Source organism: Chionomys nivalis, chromosome Y (assembly GCF_950005125.1).
Source record: "Chionomys nivalis chromosome Y, mChiNiv1.1, whole genome shotgun sequence".
Lineage (NCBI taxonomy): Eukaryota > Metazoa > Chordata > Mammalia > Rodentia > Cricetidae > Chionomys > Chionomys nivalis.
In genome coordinates, this window is record NC_080113.1 from 340,184 (window position 1) to 359,764 (window position 19,581).

Below are 19,581 nucleotides of genomic sequence, written 5' to 3' on the forward strand. Positions count from 1 at the left end.
GTGTTTTTCTTTGGGTTCTCCTTCTTGTTTTCTTCTCTAGGATCATGAATTATAGGCCCAATGTCCTTTGCTTATGGCTTGAATCCACTTCTGATTCATTTAATAATTTATTCATCTTATTGTATCTAGGTTATCTCAGGAAAATGTTTTCTATTTCCATTCTTTGCATGCAAAATTCAAGATGTCATTGTTTTATTCCACTGAGTACATCTCTAAAGTGAATATGTGCCACACCTTCTTTATCCATTCTTCTATTGGGGGGCACCTAGGTTGTTTCCAGGTTCTGGCTATAACAAATAGTGCTGGCATGAACATAGTTGAACAAATGCATTTGTAGTATGATTGGGTATCTCTTGGGTACATTCCCCAAAATTGGAATTACTGGATCCTAAGGTCGGTTGACTCCTCTATTATAATGCATCATACATCTCTACATCTGATCAAGGTATCTATAAGCTGCTTCCATTTTGAGGCTGTTGTCATCATTTGTTGCACATTTGTTTAAAGATTGTTTAATATTGTAATATGAAGTAATAGTCTTTAAGTTATATATTAAAGTATTAAGTATTATAAGTAAATAGGCACCCATGTTTTCCATACTTATATTTACACTAATCAGGTTCTTATGATAACTAGAGACTGTATTCTGTACAGATAGTTAGTCATCAAACACTTAAAGGAACTGCAGAAACTGGGATTTAAATAACTTAGGGTTTTGTTGATGTGAGACACAATGGCTCTTTGCAGCACTGATCTATTCCTGAAAGAATGTTGAACATCAAAGACACTGTACTTGGAGTTTGTGCTATTCTTTGCAAAACTGGGCTTTGGTGAAGGAATTGCACTTGTTTGACTGATAAAATGCATGGTATCTGGTCTTGACAAGCAAGATACAAGAAAAATGACTGACAAACCTTGCCAAAATAGGGTAAGACTGTTTTTAAAATCTTCCTGCCTCTAAAAAAGGGCTGTCAGTTACTCTAGGCCTTAGCCAAAGTGGTTTGCTTCAACATTACAAATGAGACACTGGGTGATTTCCCTGGTAGACATATGTCTCTGTAATCTACTGTTTATTTTCGAAACAGCTTTAATGCATTTATTGGCTACTCAAGTAATATTCTATCTCAATTCTCAGGCCTTGATGGAGGTTGAAGGCTTGATAGTTGTAGCTATCTTCCTCTTATGATCCTGCCAACCCATTTCTAATACAAGACTAAGACTCCTAGAAATAAAATAATTATTAAAACTTTGAGCATGTATCTCTTGCTCAATATTGCCTATACTGGCTATAATTCTTTTATACTTGATATCTGTTCTTATTATATGTAGTTCTATATTGGTTTTGAACATTCTTATTAGGTAAAAGGGGAGGTGATGTGGAAACTCCTTCGTCCAATGGCCTTTGAGAAGCTGGACTTTGTGTGGTGTGACTCTGTGGTACCAGAAACACTTAGGAGAGCCCATTCTGCCTCTTGTGCAAACCAAGAAACTCTCGTCAACTTGGGGAGCTACTGGTAGAAAAAGATTCCAAGAGGGTGGTAAACTTCCATGATTTTTTTCTTACTGAAGAGTTGCTGGCAGGAGGAGTTACTATGGGTAACTCTCCAGGTTTTCTGCCTTACTTATGAGCCAATGGTAGTAAGACTGGCAATTCTGTCTTAGGAAAGTATCTTCCAGGTCATATCCTTACTTGGGACAGCTGGCAATTGAAGCTATCATGAGTTTGATGCTCTTCCAGCCCTCCTGTTTCCTTTGAAGTTGTTGGCAACATATGTGGCCTTATGCCTAAGCCAAAAACTTTTTCTAGTTGAAGTGGCCATGGATGACAGGTCCTCTAGGCCTTAGCTCTTATTGGGGAGCTATTAGCAATTGAAACTGCCATCAGATATGTTTTCCTGGCCTCATCAAACACTGAGTTCTTATTGGAGGAGTGTATGGAGGATGGGGTAGGGAGAAGTTGGCAGGATTGGAAGGACAGAGGTTTGATTTAACTGGGGTATGTAAAATGAGATTGTCCTAAAAAGAAAAAAAAAAGAAAGAAAAAAACCAACTGCCAGAAGAGACCCAGACACTTATTGGGGATGTACTGGCAGCTGAATCTGAAATCAAGGAAGTGCACTATTCCCTATCACTTTACTAATAGGCTACTGACAGTTGAAGCTGCCATGGAGGATGTGCTTTCCAGGCAATATCTTATATTGCCTAGGCCCACTTGCTTCTGGATGGAACTAAGGTACCACCCACAGTGGTATAACTGTCCTGTATCAATTAGTAGTAATAGCCCCACAGACATTCATTTATTCCATTCAGATAGCCATGGTTCCATCTTTCCATATGACTCAAGGTAAATAGCTAGTTTAAAGCTAAAGCTAAACTGTGATGAACAGCAAGTGAGAGAAACCCACTGGAAACACTAGGGAGCCAAAAGTGGTGATTCTTTGCTGGGGCATGGTGCATCCTGGCATATGAGGAGGAGGAAGGTGTCATATGTAAGCAAGGACTCAGAAGCCCCCAATTCTCATTTCTGCCCTTCCTTCTATATTGCCTGTATGATGGCTTATATGCCTCATCACTCCCTCTTAGATCAGATTTCAATAAATGACAGATATCACTTGTCATATTAACTGCTGCTTATCTAATATTTAAGAAAGCATTATCTGTGTTTAGTTATATTCATCAGGCACTTCAACCTCAAGTCCTGATTGATTATTTCTCCTTGCTGTGCTCTGTTGGTCTTTTGATTGCTTTCATGATTCTGAAAAAATTCCTTTCTCAAATTTCTCCTCTAGAATTCCCACAATGGTTAGTGTTCTTTCTCAACACAAACAAATGACATTATTATTATTATTATTACTATTACTACTATTGTTATTGATGTTACGTTTATTATTGTTGTTGTTTTTCTGCTGTGATTTTATCCTGAAAACTTATCCACAAGGATTCACTGGGGTTCTCAATTGCACAAAGAGACATTTCCATAAATGATTACTTCAACTCCATGATTTCTAATTATTTTATTATTTGTCTGATTGTGTTCATTGCAGCCAAATTATTGTTTTCCAACTGAGGCCTTAGTCTAAGACACTGTATGTGACCTGTCCCTATTCCATAACACATTCCCACACTTTGTGTTCAGACTGTGACATGCTTAAACATTCTCTCTTTGTTGAACAACCTCTGGCTGGTTTTATTTCATGTCCTTGTTCCAAGTTGTGTTTGTACTTCCAAAGGGTCCTTTTAAAGATACAGGCTGTTTCTTCACAAGTGATGGTATCTTTGATCATCAGGATGAGCTACAGTTGCTTCATTTGGAAGTAGTTTCTTCTGCAACAAGATGCTGACACTTTGAAAATAGCCATTTTCTTAACTTCCAGTCAGCATCGAATCCATTAGTGATTTTTACCTGAGCCAATTAAGGCATAAACAGTGGCTGCCAGGTGGTGGGTTTCAAATTTCATGATTCCTTTGCATTTATGCATTGGAATGCCACCCCAAGGACCCAGTTTCCTCCTCTACTGTTTGTTTAATCATAACAGTTGGGATTCAGGAACATTTTCTTCCAAAGATTTAAAACGGCAGCTATTATTGTTTTCTGCGATGCTAAATTGTCCCTGGTAGGCAGCCAACAAGCCTTCATGCCATCTCATGTTTCCCTTTTGACATTTGTGTTGTTTGAGAACTTAGTTACTCCCTGGATGCATGAGATATTTTAGGCTTCTGCCCTCTGCTTCCATCTGCCTATCAATCCACCATTTCTCCATGGAGTGCTGTTATCGTCTTCTTCGGGGAATGATATCAGAAGTTAAACCCCAGCACTTGAAATGATGAATACTGAATGAGTCTGATGTTTGCATCTATGGCCTCTCAGAGAACTAACATCAGGAAAAGCCTTTTATATAAACACACGTACACTCACTACTATATACATGTGAACACCTATAGGTCAGCACATGAGTTTTCTCACTTGTTCTCCCTGATCTACTTCGTGCTTAGAGTTCCTATTGCATCTCCTTTCCATTTTAAGACTCACTTTTCTAGTCGTAAAAGCTGTGGCTCTCATTCCTCAATACCCTGATATGGTTTTATTGTTAAATCACCTGCTACACTGTGAAAGACACAATCTAAACTGGGCTCAGTGTTTGTGTATGGAATAAGTTTGAATCTTTATTCTGAGAAGTTATAATCTATGTGTCAGGAAGTTACGTACAGCTACTGTTAGTAGTATTGTGCATTGGAGGCACATTACTCATTCTGCATATCAAGAACTATGCAGCTGTAGGAATCTTCTCCGTCCTTTTCCTGGGTTCCAGAAGCCATGAGACTCTCAATAATGCATTAATTATATTTTTTTATCTATTAATATCACCTCTCTCTCTTTATGCATCTATCCACCCATCCTTCCATCTATCCATTTACTCCTCATTTGTTTACCTATTATCTAACACCTGTCTGTCTGTCTATCTATCTATCTATCTATCTATCTATCTATCTATCTATCTATCTATCTTTCTATCCATCTTGTCTAAGTTATGGTTTCTACTGCTGTGAAGAGACACCATGACCATCATAAGTCTTATAGACGAAAGCATTAATTTGGGTGCTGTCCATTAACATCATGGCAGAATTATGCCAGACTTCAGGGAGACCTGGTGCTGTAGAAGGGAAGAGATCTATATCCAGACCCTTGGGGAGCAGGAAGGAAGAATAACACACTGGACCTATGTTGAGCTTCAGACATCAAAGACTATCACTGGTGACACACTTTCTCCAACAAGGCCACACCTCCCAATAATGTCACTCCCCATAGGCTGATAGAGTATCATTTTTATTCAAACCACCACATATCTATTAATCATTTATATTTGGATGATCAATCATTATTTACCATCACTCTATTATTTATCTGTCATATATATATTTATTTGTTACTCTATCAGTCATATATCTATCCATCAATCTACTTATCTACCTATGTTAACTCCTATTTATCACACTGTCAAGCTATTAGTTTTATATATGTAGCTATTAGTCTGTCTATGTTTTTATCTCTGTGTCTCTAAGATATGTATAATTATTCCTTTGTACATGTTTCCTCTGTGTTTCTATATTATTCTATTGATGTATCAATCTATCTATCTGTATATATCTGTATGTTGATTATTCTATTAACCAATGTCCATTTGTATAATTCTTTCTGTCCATTAATCTATCTATTCTCTATCTATGTTCCATCTATATCACTGTTTATCTATCTACAATCTCTCTATGTGCTTGTCACTTTTCATATCTGTTATATCCCAGTATTAAGTCATAACCTTTTAAAGTTCCAACCATCCACTTACTCCCTATGTTTTGCCCATAAGATTTTGATCAAGAGCTGTCTGTTACCAAAGCCTCTGACAACACTGGTATTAAATTATTGACCTTAATTCTGCTTGACAAACAACTCTTAGTAGAAGGATTTAACATTTGCTGAGCCTAGACTCAGATCTCACACAGTATGCCAAGTAGGTCAAACTGTGACGAGATACTGAAAAATCTCCAGCTGCACGCATTGGCAGTGTCTACACTATAGGCATTCCTGTGAAGGTAAGATGACAATGTTTAAGAGCACTGTAGCTCCGGAGACAAGGAGAGATCTTAGGGTAAATGTCACTGAGTTCTCTGTTTCCTTCTGCCTAAAAAGCCCAGATTTTGCATTCTTTTTTTTTTGCAATGGAAAATTTAAGAAATATTTAATTTGACTTAATTTCAGAAAATTTGTTGTCATGATAAATCTATATAATTTTTCTTTGTTTATTTGAGATAGGGTTTCTGTGTAGCTTTGGAGCCTGTTCTGGAACTAGCTCTTTTTTTATTCTTTTTTAATTAAAATTTCCACCTGCTCCCCGTTTCCCATTTCCCTCCCCTCCTCCCAAATATTGCCCCCTCCCCCACTCCCCTCCCACTATCCCCACTCCTCTTCTCCTCCCTCCACACATTCCTCCTCCCTCTGGATACTGAAGAGCAGTCCAAATTCTCTGCCCTGCGGGAAGACGAAGGTCTTCTATCTAGGTCCAGGAAGGTGAGCATCTAAACAGGCTAAGCTCCCACAAAGCCAGTTCATGTATTAGGCTCGAAACCTAGTGCCATTGTCCTTGGCTTCTCATCAGCCTTTATTGTCCGCCATGCTCAGAGAGTCCAGTTTCAACCCATGCTTATTCATTTCCAGACCAGTTGGCCTTGGTGGGCTCCCAATAAATCAGTTCCACTGTCACAGTGGGTGGGTGCATCCCTCGTGGTCCTGATTTCCTTGCTCATGTTCTCCCTCCTTCTGCTCCTCATTTGGGCCTTAAGAGCTCAGACCGTTGCTCCAAAGTGAGTCTCTGCCTCTACCTCGATCCATCGCCAGATGAAGGTTCTAGGGTGATATGTAAGATATTCATCAGTATAGGATAGGGTCATTTCAGGTTCCCTCTCCTCAGTTGCCCAAGGTACCAGCTGGGGACATCTCCCTGGACACCTGAGAACCCCTCTAGAGTCAAGTCTCTTGCCAACCCTAAGATGGCTCCCTTAGTTAGGATATATACTTCGCTGCTCCCGTAACCACCCTTCCTATATCCCAACCATCCCAATACCCCGAGCTCCTCCCATCCTCTCCTTCTCATGTTTCTCATCCCATTTCCCCTTATCCCCATGCCACCTCACCTGCAAGTTCCCAGTTTTTGCCCTGCAATCTTGTCTACTTCCCCTCTCCAGGTGGATGACTATACGATTTTCTTTGGGTTCACTTTCTTATTTAGCTTCTCTAGGATCACAAATCATTTGCTCAATGTCCTTTATTTATGGCTAGAAACCGATTATGAGTGAGTACATCCCATGTTCCTCTTTTTGGGTCTGGGATACCTCACTCAGGATAGTGTTTTTTATTTCCATCCATTTGCATGCAAAATTCGAGAAGTCATTTTTTTTTTTTTTTTTTTTTACCGCTGAGTAGTACTCTAATGTGTATATATTCCACACTTTCTTCATCCATTCCTCCATTGAAGGGCATCTAGGTTGTTTCCAGGTTTTGGCTATTACAAACAATGCTGCTATGAACATAGTTGAACAGATACTTTTGTCATTTGATGGGGCATCTCTTGGGTATATTCCCAATAGTGGTATTACTGGATCTTAGGGTATGTTGATCCCAAATTTCCTGAGAAATCGCCACACTGATTTCTAAAGTGGTTGCACAAGTTTGCATTCCCACCAGCAATGAATGAGTGTGCCCCTTTCTCCACAACCTCTCCAGCAAAGGCTATCATTGATGTTTTTGATTTTAGCCATTCTGACAGGTGTAAGATGGTATCTCAAAGTTGTTTTAATTTGCATTTCCCTTATCGCTAAGGAGGTTGAGCATGACCTTAAGTGTCTTTTGAAAAAAGGGTCCCATATGCATTTGGAATAATTGTTATCCATGGTATTTTTCAGCTTTTTTGTGGCTTTCAAAGGAAATAGAATCTTCTACTTATCTTACCCAGCCATCTTCTGTGGTGTCATTCAGTTGAACACTCATGGAAATACAGTTCTGAAAGGCTGTCTGCCCACATTAGTGTGTAGTCTTACCCTTCCCAGATCAGGAGATGAGGAGTTATTTCCCCCAACATGATTTCTTGTATCTTTGGCAGTGGATGATAGTGCTGTGAATTTGATCATGGCAATTTCTTTTTCAATTTGCTGAGAGAAGGGAGTTATAGATATACATGGATGATGGTGAGTAAGGAGCAGAAATCTAAGCAACTCCAGGAAGAGTGGAAACATGGAAACAGAGACACTAAGAAGCATACAACAGGGTTGTGAGTCAGGGACAACCTTGATTTGCTATAGGATACTTGTTCCTACACTTGAAACTCAAGCTGGCAGAAACGTCAGTGTCTCTTTCAACAGCTTCCCTAGGGCATAAAGGAATGCATGAGCTGGCTTCATTCTCTAGAACCCATCATATCCCCTAGTAGTTGCAAGTTATAAAACACAATTCAAACTGGCTTTAGGAGAAGCTGAAATTTAGTTAAAGCAGAAATTCATCTGTTTATCTTAGTTAGCTTCTCTAGGATCACAAATTATATGCTCAATATCAGTTTGAACACACAGAAAATAACAGAAGAAAAAGTAGGAAAATGCTTTAAACTAGGTATCATGATCACTAAAATTTGTACCCAATTTGTTCATTTGTTGTACATGCACTACTCAAAAAGAACAGTGCATATGCCAGACATATATCTCATGAAGGGAAAAACAATCTTTTAATTTATTTATTACTTTAAAACAATCTATTTTATATACTAGTCCCAGCTCTTACTCCTTCTTATTCATCTACAGCCCCCAACTTCTTCTTTTTTTTTTTTGAGGTGAACTTCAGTTTTAATCTTTTTTTTTGATTTTTTTTATTCTTTTTTACTTAAAATTTCCAACTGCTCCCCGTTTCCCATTTCCCTCCCCCTCCTCCCACATATTGCCCCCTCCCCCCACTCCCCTCCCCCTATCCCCACTCCACTTCTCCTCCCCCTAGTCCACTCCCCCTCCCTCTCGATACTGAAGAGCAGTCCAAATTCCCTGCTCTAAAGGAAGACCAAGGTCCTCCCACTTCTATCTAGGTCCAGGAAGGTGAGCATCCAAACAGGCTACGCTCCCACAAAGCCAGTTCATGTGTTAGGATCGAAACCTAGTGCCATTGTCCTTGGCTTCTCATCAGCCTTCATTGTCCGCCTTGTTCAGAGAGTCCAGTTTCAACCCATGCTTATTCAGTCCCAGTCCAGCTGGCCTTGGAGAGCTCCCAATAGATCAGTTCCACTGTGACAGTGGGTGGGTAAACCCCTCGTGGTCCTGATTTCCTTGCTCATGTTCTCCCTCCTTCTGCTCCTCATTTGGACCTTAAGAGCTCAGACGGTTGATCCAAATTGGGTCTCTGTCTCTCTCTCGATCCATCGCCAGATGAAAGTTCCTGTGCCATTCTCCTTGGCCTCTCATCAGCTCTCATTGTCCACCACATTAAGAGAGTCCAGTTTTATCCCATGTTTTTTTCAGTAGCAGTCCAGCTGGCCTTGGTGAGCTCCCAATAGATCGGCCCCCCTGTCTCAGTGGTTGGGTGCACCCCTCATGGTCCTGACTTCCTTGTTCATGTTCTCTCTCCTTCTGCTCCTCATTATAACCTTGGGAGCTCAGTCCGGTGCTCCAGTGTGGGTCTCTGTCTCTATCTCCATCCATCGCTAGATGAAGGTTCTATGGCGATATGCAAGATATTCATCAGTATGATTATAGGATAGGTTCATTTCAGGTTCCCTATCCTCAGGTGCCCCAATGAACTAACTGGGGACATTGCCCTGGGCTTCTGGTAGCCATTCCAGGTTCAAGTCTCTTGCCAACCCTTAGGTGGCTCCCTTAACTAAGGTATGAGTTTCCCTGCTCCCCCATCCAACCTTCCTTTACCCCCAATCAACCCGATTCCCCCAGTTACCCTCATCCTCTCCTTCACACTTTTCTCTCCCCATCTCCCCTCATCCCCATCCCACCCCACCCCCCAAGATTCCCATTTTTTGCCCATCAATCTCGTCTATTTCCCATAGCTGGGAGGATATCTATATGTTTTTCCTTGGGTTTACCCTCTTGTTTAGCTTCTTTAGGATCACAAATTATAGACTCAGTGGCCCCTATCCATGGTTATAAACCAATTATGAGTGAGTACATCCCATGATCTTCTTTTTGGGTCTGGGTTACCTCACTCAGGATCATATTTTCTATTTCCATCCATTTGCATGCAAAATTCGAGAAGTCATTGTTTTTTACCGCAGAGTAGTACTCTAATGTATATATATTCCACACTTTCTTCCTCCATTCTTCTATTGAAGGGCATCTAGGTTGCTTCCAGGTTCTGGTTATTACAAATAATGCTGCTATGAACATAGTTGGACAAATGCTTTTGTCATATGCTAGGGCATCTCTTGGGTATATTCCCAAGAGTGGTATTGCTGGGTCCAGGGGTAGGTTGATCCCAATTTTTCTGAGAAACTGCCACACTGATTTCCAAAGTGGTTGCACAAGTTTGCAGTCCCACCAGCAATGGATGAGGGTACCCCTTTCTCCACAACCTCTCCAGCAAAGGCTATCCTTGGTGTTTTTGATTTTAGCCATTCTGACAGGTGTAAGATGATATCTCAAAGTTGTTTTGATTTGCATTTCTCTGATCGCTAAGGAGGTTGAGCATGACCTTAAGTATCTTTTGGGCATTTTAACTTCTTCTGATGACAATTCTCTGTTCAGTTCAGTGCCCCACTTTTTAATTGGGTTAATTATCCTTTTAAAGTCTAGTTTCTTGAGTTCTTTATATATTTTGGAGATCAGACCTTTGTCTGTAGCGGGGTTGGTGAAGATCTTCTCCCAGTCAGTAGGCTGCCTTTTTGTCTTAATGACAGTGTCCTTTGCTTTACAGAAGCTTCTCAGTTTCAGGAGGTCCCATTTATTCAATGTTGCCCTTAATGTCTTTGCTGCTGGGGTTATACATAGGAAGCTATCTCCTGTGCCCATATGTTATAGGGTACTTCCCATTTTCTCTTCTATCAGGTTCAGTGTGTTCAGATTGATATTGAGGTCTTTGATCCATTTGGACTTGAGTTTTGTGCATGGTGATAGATATGGGTCTATTTTCATTCTTCTACAGGTTGACATCCAATTGTGCCAGCACCATTTGTTGAAGATGCTTTCTTTCTTCCATTGTATACTTTTAGCTCCTTTATCGAAAATTAGTTGTTCATAGGTTTGTGGGTTAAAATCCGGGTCTTCTATACGATTCCATTGGTCGACTGCTCTGTTTTTATGCCAGTACCACGCTGTTTTCATTACTGTAGCTCTGTAATAGAGTTTGAAGTCAGGGATGGTAATGCCTCCAGAAGTTCCTTTATTATATAAGATTGTTTTGGCTATCCTGGGTTTTTTGTTTCTCCATATAAAGTTGATTATTGTCCTTTCAAGATCTGTGAAGAATTTTGATGGGATTTTAATGGGGATTGCATTGAATCTATAAATTGCCCTTGGTAGAATTGCCATTTTTACTATGTTGATCCTCCCAATCCAGGAGCAAGGGAGATCCTTCCATTTTCTGGTATCTTCTTCAATTTCTTTCTTCAATGCCTTAAAGTTCTTGTCAAATAGATCTTTCACTTCCTTGGTTAGAGTTACCCCAAGATAGTTTATGCTTTTTGTGGCTATCGTGAAAGGTGATGATTCTCTTCTTTCCCTCTCTGCTTCCATATCCTTTGTGTATAAGAGGGCGACTGATTTTTTGGAGTTGATCTTGTATCCTGCCACATTACTAAAGGCGTTTATCAGCTGTAGGAGTTCTTTGGTGGAGTTTTTGGGGTCGCTCATGTACACTATCATATCATCTGCAAATAATGCAAGTTTAACTTCTTCCTTTCCAATTTGAATCCCCTTTATCCCCTTATGTTGTCTTATTGCTATTGCTAAAACTTCGAGAACTATATTGAAGAGGTATGGAGAGGGTGGACAGCCTTGGCGTGTTCCTGATTTTAGTGGGATGGCTTTAAGTTTCTCTCCATTTAATTTGATATTAGCTGTTGGCTTGCTGTATATAGCTTTAATTAAATTTAGGTATGACCCTTGTATCCCTAATCTCTCCAAGACTTTTATCATAAAGGGATGTTGAATTTTGTCAAATGCTTTTTCAGCGTCTAATGAAACGATCATATGGTTTTTTTTCTTTCAGTTTATTTATATGATGGATTACATTGATAGATTTGCGTATGTTAAACCAGCCCTGCATCTCTGGTATGAAGCCTACTTGATCATAATGGATAATTTTTCTAATGTGTTCTTGGATTCGGTTTGCCAGAGTTTTGTTGAGGATTTTTGCATCGATGTTCATGAGTGAGATTGGCTTGTAATTCTCTTTCTTGGTTGGGTCTTTGTGTGGTTTTGGTATCAGAGTTACTGTAGCTTCATAAAAGGAATTTGGCAATGACTCTTCTGTTTTTATATTGTGAAATACCTTAAGGAGTATAGGTATTAGGTCTTCTTGGAAGTTCTGGTAGAATTCCGCATTGAAACCATCTGGTCCTGGCCTTTTTTTGGAAGGGAGGTTTTTGATAACTGCTTCTAATTCTTCACGACTAACAGGTCTATTTAGGTTGTTCACCTGGTCCTGGTTTAACTTTGGTATATGGTATTTATCTAAAAAAGTGTCCATTTCTTTTACATTTTCCAGTTTTGTGGCATACAGGCTTTTGTAGTAAGATCTAATGATTCTCTGAATTTCCTCTGTGTCTGTGGTTATGTCTCCCTTTTCATTTCTGATCTTATTAATTTGCAAATTCTCTCTCTGCCGTTTTATTAGTTTGGATAGGGGTTTATCAATCTTGTTGATTTTCTCCAGGAACCAGCTTTTTGATTTATTGATTCTTTCAGTTGTTTTCTGTGTCTCTATTTTGTTGATTTCAGCCCTCAGTTTGATTATTTCCAGTCTTCTACCCCTTCTAGGTGAGTCTGTTTCTTTTTTTTCTAGAGCTTTCAGGTGGGCTATTAAGTCTCCAATGTGTGCTTTCTCTGTTTTCTTTAAGTGGGCAGTTAGTGCTATGAACTTTCCTCTCAGGACTGCTTTCATAGGGTCCCATAGGTTTGAGTATGTTGTTTCTTTATTTTCATTGTCTTCAAGGAAGACTTTAGTTTCTTTCTTTATTTCTTCCTTAATCCAGGTATGGTTCAGTAGCTGACTATTCAGTTTCCATGAGTTTGTAGGCTTTCTGGGGGTAGCATTGTTGCTGAATTCTAGCTTTAATCCATGGTGATCTGATAAGATACAGGTGGTTATTAATATTTTTTGTAACTGTGAATGTTTGCTTTGTTACCGAGTATGTGGTCGATTTTTGAGAAGGTTCCATGAGCTGCAGAGAAGAAGGTATATTCTTTCCTATTTGGGTGGAATATTCTATAGATGTCTGTTAAGTCCATTTGATTCATTACCTCCATTAATTCTCTTATTTCTCTGTTAGGTTTCTGTCTGATTGACCTGTCCATTGGTGAGAGAGGAGTATTAAAGTTTCCTACTATTAATGTGTGCGGTTTGATGGCTGCCTTGAGTTTTAACAATGTTTCTTTTACGTACGTGGGTGCTTTTATATTAGGGGCATAGATATTCAGGATTGAGATTTCATCCTGATGAATTGTTCCTGTTATGAGTAGAAAATGTCCCTCTCCATCTCTTCTGATTGATTTAAGTTTGAAGTCAACTTTGTTAGAAATTAGTATGGCCACACCTGCTTGTTTCCTAGGTCCATTTACTTGATAAGCCTTATCCCAGCCCTTTACTCTGAGTAGGTGCCTGTCTTTGTGGTTGAGGTGTGTTTCTTGTAAACAGCAGAATGTTGGATCCTTTCTTTGTATCCAATCTCTTAGTCTGTGACTTTTTATAGGTGAGTTGAGTCCATTGACATTAAGTGATATTAATGACCAGTGGTTGTTAACTCCGGTCATTTTTTTTTAGTAGTAGATTTTGTATGTTTCCCTTCTTTGAGATGTGCTGGTAAAGGGTTACTAGATGTCTGAGTTACTGTGGTCATTGTTGGACTCCTTGATTAGTGATTTTCCTTCTATTACTTTCTGTAAGGCTGGATTTGTGGCTATGTATTGTTTAAATTTGTTTTTATCCTGGAAAATTTTGTTTTCTCCATTTATAGAGAACGAAAGCTTGGCTGGGTATAGTAGTCTGGGCTTGCATCCATGGTCTCTTAGTTTCTGCAGTACATCTATCCAGGACCTTCTGGCTTTCATGGTTTCCATAGAGAAGTCAGGTGTAAGTCTGATAGGTTTACCTTTATAAGTAACTTGGCCTTTTTCCTTTGCTGCTCTTAGTATTCTTTCTTCATTCTGTATGCTTTGTGTTTTGATTATTATATTGCGAGCGGATGTTTTTTTTTGATCCAGCCTATTCGGTGTTCTGTATGCTTCTTGAACCTTCATAGGTATATCTTTCTTTAGGTTGGGAAAGTTTTCTTCTATAATTTTCTTAAATATATTTTCTGGACCATTGAGCTGCGCTTCTTCTCCTTCTTCTATTCCTATTTTTCTTAGGTTTGGTCTTTTTATTGTGTCCCATATTTCCTGAATGTTTTGTGATGAGAATTTGTTGGCCTTGCTGTTTTCTTTGATCAGCGTGTTTATTTTCTCTATGGTATCTTCAGAATCTGAGATTCTTTCTTCTATCTCTTGTATTCTGTTGGTTATGCTTGTTTCTGTAGTCTCTATTCGTTTACCTAGATTTTCCCTGTCCAGCTGGCCTTCTGTTTGTGTTTTCTTCTTTGCCTCCATTTCAGTTTTTAAGTCTTGAACTGTTTCCATTATCTGTTTGATTGTTTTTCCTTGGTTTCCTAGGGTATCATTCACTGATTTACTCAATTCTTCAAACTTTCTGTTATACTTCTCATCCATTTCTATAAGGGCATTTTTTACATGCTGTTTAAGGGCGTCAATCACTTTCATAAAGTCAATTTTATCTACTTCTTCATGATTAAGGTGTTCATGTCCTCCTGTTGTGAGGTCGCTGGGTTCTGGTGGTTTCATATAGTTTTTCAGATTGTTGGGTGAATTCTTGCATTGGCGCCTGCCCATCTCTTTCTCCGAATGCTCCCCTATGGATCTTCTTTTACCGGATCAGGTCTCCTTGCCTACTGATGTACTTTCCCTGTGATTGCACCCTGCAGTGATAGCTCTCCTGGTGCTCCAGTGATGTCTCTCCTGGTACCAATATCAGATCTCTGTGCCCAAAGACGGCTCTCCTGGTACCCAGATTAGCTCTCCCACTGATGGCTCTCCTGGTGCCAAGATCAGATCCCCGTGCAGGTTGGGTAGTTCGTAAACAAAGGCCTTACCTTGCTTGGTGCAGGCAGGCCAGTGAACCAAAGGAAGTCTCGCCTGCCTACTTGCCCTGAGGATTTGCCCCCAGCGCCAGACAGACTGAGCTGGATGGTGTTATGTGCCCAAAGAGGAATGGGGGCAGAAGGAAGAAGGGTTCTGGATGCAAGCTGGGTGGGACAAGAAGAGAGAGGCAGTATGCAGGGTGTAGAGCCCCTTCAGGGAGCCCAGGGAGTATAGGGTGGGGGATGAGGAACTTCAGAGTTCCCTGTCCAGGGCTGCTTCCGCCGCCGCCAGTCAGGTCACAAACTCACCCCGATGCTGTCTCTCCTGGTGCCTAGATCAGATCTCCGTGCAGCTTGGGTAGTTTGTAAACAAAGGCCTTACCTTGCTTGATGCAGGCAGGCTGGAGAGACAAAGGAAGTCTCGCCTGCCTACTTGCCCTGAGGATTTGCCCCAGTGCCAGACAGACAGAGCTGGATGGTGTTATGTGCCCAAAGAGGAAAGGGGGCAGAAGGAAGAAGGGTTAGGGATGCAAACTGGGTGGGACAAGAAGAGAGAGGCAGTATGCAGGGTGTAGAGCCCCTGCAGGACCCAGGGAGTATAGGGTGGGGGATGAGGAACTTCAGAGTTCCCTGTCCAGCAGCCCCCAACTTCTACCAACCCAAATGCCCATCCACTGCTGAGAGATGGAAAGTCTTCTCATGGAAAGTCAGCAAAGTCTGATACATCACTTTGATGCAGGATCAAGTCCCTCTCCCTGTATCTAGTGTGAGCAAGATAGCCATCCCTCCAAAGAAAATGGGGCTGAAAAAACTAATTCATGAAATAGGATTACATACCAGTCTTACTGCCAGTGGACCCACAGTCTGCCCAAGCCATATACATGTCAATCACATTCAGACGACCTAGTTTGGTCCAATGTTTGTACTCTCAGATGTCATCCCTGAGTCAGTGATCTCCCACTAGCTCAGGTAAGCTGTCTCTGTGGGTTTCCCCACCATGGTCTCGACTCCATTGCCTGTATATTCTCTTCAGCCTCTCTTCTACTGGACCTCAGTAGCTTGGCTCACTGTTTAGCTATGGATCTTAGCATCTTTTTCCATCAGTGGTTGAATAAAAATTCTATGATGATAATTAGAGTGGTCAAGAATGTGATTACAGATGCAGGCCAGTTTAGACACCCTCTCCACTAGTAGGAGTTTTACCTGGGGCTGGTTTTATGGATTACTGAGAATTTTTCTGGCAGCAGTTTTCTCTCTAACCTCATATTGTTTTCTAAATCAAGATATTTTCTTCATTGTTCTCCCTCTCTGTCCTTCCTGCATCTTACCCATTCCATTCCTTCATTACTCCTTGCCCCCTCTTCTTGACTCTCCTTCCTCTTCCTCCCACCTTTCTTCCCGCCACTGCTCCCAATTTTCGCAGGTACTCTTTTCTGTTTGCCCTTCTCAGAGGTATCCATGCATGCACCACTTAAGATTCCCCATGTTACCTTCTTGTTGACAGATGTTCTATCCTGCCTAGTCCCACAGAGACTTACTTCTAAAGAACACACAGAGGCTTATATTAATTATGAACTGTTTGGCCTATTAGCTCACACTTATTATTGGCTAGCTCTTACATCTTATATTAACCCTTTTTCTTATCTATGTTTAGAAACATGGCTTGGTACCTTTTCCCAATAAGTCATTCTCATTGTTTTTCTTCTGCCTCTAGCTGATAAGTCACTCTGCCATCCCCTTCCCATATTTCTCTTAGTCTAATAGCCTCAACTATGTTTCCTGCCTAGTTATAGGAAAGTCTGTAGCTCTCCTGTGACTAAACTTTATAGTCTACAAGAACGTTATCCCACAGTATTCCCACCTTTTTCTTTAAAAAAAAGAGCTCTGTATTTTGTCTCATTTGTTTAGCGTTAGTATATATATTGAAGGTAGAATTTGCAGTCTACAGGTGTGAATGGCCTTAGGATAGTGAGAAGACATATCAGGTTATTCACAAGGAAGTTGAATTTTCATCATTAATGTGTTCCTTTATCTGGAGCTTTGCAGAGAATGAGAGTTTGAGAGCTTGGTCAAAACTTTCTGAAATTAAAAGAAAAGCATCCTTTTTGTCTGGAAGTATAGAAAGACTCAATTATGAGGAGATCGGTTTTTGAAAGTTCAGTCCTATACATGCTATGCATCAGCCTTGAACCGTAGTCATACTGACAGCTGATAGTCCTCCACACATGGGTCATCTAAAAAATTTCTGGCAGAATATGTAGAGTCATTCGCTTAGCCATAGAAATACTCTGTATCAAGTAATTTGTTTTTGTGGCTTCTACAGACTCATGTATATAGTGAGGGAACTCCCAAGTTAGCTTTCCTATGAGCCTCTTATAGTTTGAGGGATTGTCCTGACCTTGTTGAAAAGCATCTTGATACAGTGTAACTTAGGGAACCAGAATTCCAGTGTAAGGCTTCATATTGCAAAGTGGCCAGGCTTGAACTCAGTTATCTTGAAATGTTGGGAAATGTTGCTTACTACTGTGGAATAATGCTCTTTTATTCTGTAAATATTTGTTATTTGTGTTGGTTCAATAAAATGCTCATTGGCCAGAATCCAGGCAGGTAGTATAGGCAGGGTAAACAGACTAGGATAATTCTGGTAAGAGGAAAAATATCATTCTGCAATCCACATCCAGATGCACAGGAAGCAAGATGTGAATGCTGCACTGAGTAAGGTACCAAACCACATGACTAATCATAGATAAGAATTATGGGTTAATTTAAGTTATAAGAGCTAGCTAGGCATATGTGTGAGCTATTAGACAAACAAGGTTGTAATTAATGTAGTTTCTGTGTGTAAATTTGGGTCTGGATGACCAAGAAATGAAAGGTTAGTCTGGATCTACAATTTGCTCTTCTTTCTTTATGTATTTCTCTTTCTCTTTCTATATACCTTTCACCATCTCTCTATCATCTCTATACTCCATCATCTCTTTCTATATACTATCATCTCTTCCTGTATCATCTCTAGGTTATCTCATTATCTATCATCTCTCTATAATCTCTTTGTCATCTCTTTCTATATCATCTCCATCATCACTCTGTCATCTCTTTATCATCTCATTTTCTATCATCTTTCTGTCTTCTCTCTCTTGTCTCTATTTCTATCCTCCAGCCTTTATTCTTCTAGTCTCTCTGTCATCCTTTTCTCTATCCCATCTATCATCTCTTCTATTTTTCTATCATGTCTCTATCTTCACTTCCTCTATCATCACTTTTTCCTCCATGTCTTTGTCTATCATCATTTCCTCTTTCATCTCTCTCTATCATCTCTTCCTCTATCATTGCTTTTACTATCATATCTTACTATGTTAATGTGTGTGTGTATATGTGTGTGTGTGTGTGTACTCATGACTGTGCTTGCAAGTGGGCTTTGCCAAAGTCAGCAATGGGCTAGTGGAGAGCATAAGACAACCCAGCATGTCAGTAGTTGCCTTCCATTTTGTTTGATATGGTGTCTATGGTGTTTTTGTTGCTTATTCAAGGCTAGTTGACTAGCTAGCTTCTGAAGAGTCTCCTGTCTGTAACTCCCACCTCCTGTCAAGAGAACTGAGCTTGCAGATACTTGTACACATCCTGATTTTAATTAGATTCTGAGAATTCAGTCACAGTGCCTTTCACTTTCATGGCAAATGTTTTGCCCACTGTGCCAACTTCCTGGACCGAGTTACTTATTGTTACTATTATTTAATTCAGTAACATTTCTATTAGTCATGGTTCTCTAGAGTAACAGAACTTATAGAAAAAATTTTAACACAATGGTTTATAAGGTGTGGCCTTGTTAATCCCACTATGAAAGGAAAGTCCATGTGCACAGTAGGTATTCAGTCTGAGACTCTGAGTGTCTCAGCTAGTCTTTGGTACACACCAGAATTATAAAGAAGAAAGTGTTAATGCTGGTGAGGGAATAGACTTGCCTTTGAGAGCAAACAGGCAGAGAAAGACATTCCTTCTTCCATTTCCTTTATATAAGCTGACAGCAGAAGGTGTGGCCCAGACAAAAGTGCCTCTTCCCACCTCAAAAGAGTCCTATCTCAAAGATCCAGATTAGGAGTGTGTCTTACCACTTCAAAATTGTAATTAAGAAGAAATACCCTTCATAAATATGCCCAGTCATTAAAATTCTTGTCAATTCTAGATGTAGTCAAGTTGACAACTGAAAATACCCATCCCATCATTATGAATAATTTAACTATTCATGTAGAAATCTGTATTTTTAGCTCATGAAAACCTCCAAAGTTGTATGGCCACAGATGTACTTCACTTCCTATGAGACTTTTTTTAAATCAAGCAGAGACTTGCCGCTTCTGTAGAATGTCAATCCTGCTCACTGCAATCTACACCACTAGTTTATCTCCTTGTGGGGGTGCAGGGATGTCATATTTACATGCTGATATTCTGGTTTAGATTTGACAGGACAGTAGAAAGTTTATTATTCAGGCCCCCTCTTTTATAAAATAATGGGACACAACTACAGTTCATCCCATCAGTCTGGTGGCAAAGTCTGTCTATGCAAAATCTGAAAGGGGCATTGGGCAGTTTGTGATGTAGTAATGATGTGAGGGGATGGAGGATTCTGGAAATCAAATCACAGAAGGAAAGATTGAGCAAGGTAGGTAGCCAACTGGCCTGTCAAATACAGAGGAAT